Genomic DNA, 6,314 nt, shown 5'->3' on the forward strand with positions numbered 1-6,314 from the left:
ATTATAAAAATTTAAATTAAAAAAAATTTATATTAGATAATTTAAATTATTATTTTATAAATTTTAAAATTTTTTTTTTATTTTTAATTATTTATAATTTTTTTTTTTTTTTTTTTTTTTTTTTTTTTTTTGGGGGTTTTTTTTTCTTTTTTTTTTTTTTTCCCCCCCTTTTTTTTTTTTCCAAAAAAAAATTTTTTTAAAAAATTTTAAATTTTAGGGGGGTTTTAAATTTTTTTATTTTTATTTTAAATTATAATTCAAAAATTTTTTTTTTGGTTACTTTTTATTTTAAAATTAAAAATTTTAAAAAAAAAATTAAAATTTTTTTTAATTTTTAAAAATTTTAAAAATTTCAAAAATTATATTTTTTTCATTAAAATTAAAAACAAAATTTCTTATATAAAAAAAAATTTTTTTGGGGAAAAATTTTTAAAAAATTTTTTTTTTTTAAATTTTTTTTAAAAATTTTTTTTATAAAATTTTTATTTAAATTTTGTGAATAGAAATTTAATTTTTTTAATTACATTATTATTATAATTATTGTTATTTTATTTTTACTTTTTTATTATATTAAAATATATTTTAATTATTTTATTTTACTATTTTTATTTTTTTTTATTTTATTATTATTTTATTTTTTATTTTATTTTTATTTTTAGTTTTTTATTAAAATTATATTTTAAAAAAAAATTAAATTATTGGGGTTGGGGGTGGGGTTGGGTTTAATAAAAATTACTATATTATATTTAAAATTTTTAAAAAATATATTTTTTTTTTTTTTTTTTATTATTATTTAATATTTTATATTTTTATTTTTATTTTTATTTTTATTTTATTATTTTTTTATTAAAATTTTATTATTATTTTTAATTATTTTTAAAATGATTATTATTTTATTATTTTAATCTTATTTTTTATTTTCATTATATATTATTATTTTTATTATTATTAAAATTTTTATATTTATTAATCCAAAAATTTATTAAAAGTAATATATGATAAAATATGTTAATTAATATTTTATTTTATTTTAATATTTAAAAATTTTATATTATATTATTATTATAAATTTTTTATTTATTTTATTTTTTTAAAAATTTATTAAAATTTTATAATAAAAAAAAAATTAATGTAAAAAAAAAAAAAAATAATATAATAAAAAATTAAAAAAATAATTTATTTTTAAAAAATTTTATTTTTATTAAAAATTATGTTGTATTAAAAAAAATAAAAAATTAAAATTTATAATAATAAAATAAAATAATAATAAAAATAATAATAAAAATAAATAATAATATAAAAAATAATAATAATAAAAAAAAAATAATAATAATAATAAAATAAAAATGCGATAATAAAAAAATGGTAATAAAAATGAAAAAATAAAAGTAAAACAGTAATAAAAATAACTTTAAATGAATAGTATAAGTATGTAGTGAGATGATGAAAAAAAAAATTATAAAAAATGATGAGGGAAAATAACATATTGTAATGAAAAGTTTAATAATAGTAATAAAATTATAGTAAAACAAAAATGATAATGGTAATTCGATAAAAAATAATAAAGATGATTTTGATGATGTGATAAAAAAAATTATATAAAAAATAATAATATAATAATAATAATAATAATAATAAAAAAAAATATAATAATAATATAATAATAATAATAAAGATAACAATAATTAAGATATTAAATAATAGGGAATGATATTAATAATAATAGTATGATAAAGATAACAACAAAAACAATAACAATAATAATAAAGATGATAATAATAACAGTGTGATAATAGTAGTAATGATGATAGTTATGATAATAAAAAAATAATGATAATAATAATGATGAGGAGAATAAAAATAATGTTGGGAAAAAAAGATAAATAATAATAAAAATTATTATTATTATTATAATAATAATAATAATAATAAAAATAATAAAAATAATAATAATAAAATTTAAAAATAAAAAATGTAAAGAAAAATAATGACAATGATAAATGATAAAAAAAAATCAGTAATATATAATAAAAATAAAAAATAATAATATAATAATAATAATAATAATAATAATAAACAACACACAACAACGATAATAAATGTAATGAAGATTAAAAAAAAAATCTCCGGAGACCACAGGAAAAAACAAAAGATGCAACACGGGTGAAACGAGAAAAGTAGCTACTATTTGTCACGTGAAAGAGACATTTTTTTTTTCGAGTTTGATGTTGAAGGAATTTGGTCCCTTGGGGCACAGGGGCCCCGGATTTAGTGGGGGGAGAGAAGAGAGGAGGAGAGAGAGGGGAAGAGAGAGAGGGAGGGTGAGGGAGAAGAGAGAGAAAGAGAAAAGGAGGGAAGGAAGGGAAGAAGAGGAGAGAGAGAGGGGGGGAGGAGGGAAAGGGAGGGAGGGTGAGGAGAGAAGAGAGAGAGGAGGAGGGATGGTGGGAGGGTGAGGGGAGGGAGGGAGGGTGGGAGGGTCGGGGGAAGGGGGGAAAAGAAGGGGATGGGGGTAGGGGGGGTTGGACGGGGGGAAGGGATGGAAGGAAGAGAGAGAGAGGGAGGGGGGGGAGAAAGAGAGGGGATGAGGAAGAAAAAGAGAGAGAGAAGAGAGAGGGAAGAGAGGAAAGAGAAAAAAGAAAAAAAGGGGGAAAAAAGAGAGAGAGAAGAGAGGAGAGAGAGAAGAGAGAGGAGAGAGAGAGAGAGAGAGAAGAGAAGGAGAGAGGGGGGAGAGAAGGGAGAAAAGGGGAAATTTGGTATGTGTGTGTGTGGAGAGGAGAGGGAGAGAGAGAAGGGGAAGGAGAGAGGGAAAAAAAAAAGGGGAGTTGTGTGTGTGTGGTGTGTGTGTCTTTTTTAGTTATTATAAAATGCAAAATTATTTGCATTTTTAAACTTGACTCTACTATGTCTCTGTATTTGTTTATAGTGATTTTGTATGCATGCCTTTCCCTCGTTTGTGTTGGTATGCGCACCTTTCAAAAAAAAAACAATAATTATAAAAAATGCAACTAAACCCATTCACCAGATTTTGGAAACCCAAAATGCCTGTTAAAGTTGATTTTGCCCACTTCAAATCCCCTTTAGGACCTCTCTGCGGGGTTTCGCCCCAAGGTCCCTAATATTTTCACTCTTGTTGATTAAAAGTACAATGGAGAAATAAAATTTTGTCCAGATGGTGGAATGCATTTTACCACATCGGGACTAACTTTTTTTTATCTATCTTTAATCTGTTTATTTGGTGATTACGCTTTCGTCTATACAAACACCAAAAAAACACAAACACACACACAGACACACACACACACCGACACACACCACACACAACCCCAACCCACACAACACAACACACAACACACAACACACACCACACCACACACTAATATATATAATAAAAATATAATAAAATATATATATTTAAAATTATATTAAATATTGAAAATATTAAAGTATATATATATATTATACTATATTATTTTTATATATATAAATATATATTAATATATTTTAATTAATCTATATATATATATGTATATAATATTAAAATTTTATAAATATTATATAATATAAAATATTATTATATATAAAAATCTATTATAAAAAATTTAAAGTATAAAAATTTTATATAAATAATTTTAATATATATTTTAATATATATATTATATATATATATTTTAATATATATATTATATAATATAATAAAAAAACAAACCCCATACACACACACACACACCAAAACCCGCACACAAACACACACAAACCACACCACACACACCCAACACACAACAACACACACACACACACACACCAACACACACGAAAACTAAAAAAAACATAAAAAAAAATTAATATATATATATTATATAAATATATATATTTTTATAAAAAATTATATTAATTTTATATTAAATTTAAAGTTATTGAATATATATATATATATTTTATATATTTTATAATTTTATAATAATATATATATTATATTTAAAATATATAATATATATTATTTTTGTGTGTGTGTGTGTCTGTGGGTGTGTGTGTGTGTGTGTGTGGCTGTGGGTGTGTGTAAAGTACACACACCCCCCAAAAAACACACACACACACACACAACACACACCACACACCACACACCACACACACACACACCCCCAAAACAACATATATATATAAAAATATAATAATAAATAGATATATATAAAATTAAAATAAATTTAATTATATAATAATAATAAATATATAAAAAAATTTTTAAAAAAGGAGAGAGAGAGGGGAGGAGGGAAGAGACAGAGGAGACAGAGGGAGAGAGACAGAAAGAAAAACCAGTTGCTAAAAATTGAAATGTAAAAAAAAATATAATATATAATATATAATATAAAAAATTTTTATGATACACACACACACACACACACAACACCACCACACCAAACACCACACAAAATTAAAAAATTTTTTTTTAAAAAAAAAAAAAAAAAAAAAAAAAGAGATTAAAAAAAAAAAAAAAAAAAAAAAAATTTTTGGATATTATAAAAATTTTTAATAAAAAACAATAAAAAAAAAAAACACACACAAAAACCCACACACACACACACACACACAAAAACACACACAACACACACACACACACACAACACACACACCACAAAACAAAACCAAAAACACACACACACACACACAACACCACACAAAACCCCCCCAAACACATAAAAATAAAAAAAAAATTAATAAAAAAATAAAAAAAACACACCCCCAGGATACATACACCACACACACACCACAACCACAAAACACCAACACACACACACCACACACCCCCCACACCACAAACACACACACACACCACAAACACACACCAACCACACAAACACAAAACACACACACACACAACACACACCACACCCCACAACACACATATATATATTTATAATTTTAAAATTAATAATATAAATATTATAATTAAATATATTATATATATATATATATATATAAATATATATTAGCCCTCTCCAGAGAGACACATATTCAAATATCTCCACGCAACACTTTTTCGGAAACCCCCTCACGAAGGGAGGTTACAGTTTCGACATTCACTCTTTACCGGTTCAGGAAAAATATGCAAATCAAACGTTTGCATTCGGGCCTACATTCCTCCTTTTCCAAATCTCTTTTGGGGGAGATGGACACAAGGAAAAAAAGATTGGACACTAAATTCCGGGTCGGGGAACGACAGTGCCTCGGTCCTGCTGGCATTTTTTTGTTAGAATTTCTCCAAGATAGAATTTTTTTTTTTATCTTTTATTTTTGTATTTTTGTTTGGGTGGGTCTCTCCTTTTTTCTTTTGTATTTTTTTGTGTTTTCGTTCTCTACTTGATTGATTTTGGGTTTTGTTTGCTTTGTATGCTTGTCTCCTTTTTCTTTCTTGAATATCGCGTGTTTTTTTTTTTTTTTTTTTTTTTTTAAGTTTAGTTTAGTTAGTCCTTTATTTCCCACCTTGGCAAACTCCCAAAATGGCGTGGCAATTTGTGGCACTTGATGAGGGGCACAATAGCCACTTCTTGTTCTTTTTTTACGTAATCCGAGATGATTGAATCTTGCAAAACCCGTCATAGTGCTTATGCTACGTTTTTCAGAGCGTTGTGAATTAATCAAATCATCAAGTCCCCCTTTTAAGGAAGCTTAATGATGTACCCCCCAAAACTATATCCCCACTTTTTCTTGTCACATGCTGATTTTCCAGGCGATCACATGATCAGCCTTTGGGGTTCCAACATCGATGGAATCCACACAAAAAAATATATCAAAGGCCGTTCTCCTAGGCATTTACAATATTTCCTGCCCCTTGTTAGAGGGTTCAGAGCCTGGAGAATCGCAGAAAATTACCCTGAGCCTTGATTTTAAAAAAATTCATGGGCTGAGTATTTCCCCAACCCGTTTTTGGGAGTGCTAGCCAGTCATCAAAAACCCCCCTACAATCCTGGGCTGCAAAATTTTGTTTTTTTTTTTACAATAAAACGCTCTCTCCCTCCCAGACTGAAAGGATCCGTTAGTGTATCATTTATAGTGTTGGACAAGTTTCAAATGCTCTTTTAATTTCAAGTTCTATGCTTAAATATGCAGGGGGGGACTGTCCTTTTTGAGGGGCAGTCGAATAAAAAATTTAGGTTGATATTTCCCCCGGTGGAACAAAGTCCATGTAGGGTCTTTTGTTATGGTTGTTCATCTGAGCTAAGTGTTTTCATTTACTTGTACCCATGGATTTTTAATATGAATCGGTGCGCATTCAAAGTTACTCCTTTTTTGTTTTACGTCTTTTGAACTCTGTACAA

General features: G+C 25.7%; 1 pseudogene; it reads right to left on the reverse strand.

Moving 5' to 3' along the window:
* Window positions 1-3,942: 3,942 nt before the first annotated feature.
* Window positions 3,943-4,116, reverse strand: LOC119569894 (annotated as a pseudogene).
* Between the last annotated feature and the right edge of the window lie 2,198 nt (window positions 4,117-6,314).

Source organism: Penaeus monodon, unplaced genomic scaffold (genome assembly GCF_015228065.2).
Source record: "Penaeus monodon isolate SGIC_2016 unplaced genomic scaffold, NSTDA_Pmon_1 PmonScaffold_19660, whole genome shotgun sequence".
Taxonomy (NCBI): domain Eukaryota; kingdom Metazoa; phylum Arthropoda; class Malacostraca; order Decapoda; family Penaeidae; genus Penaeus; species Penaeus monodon.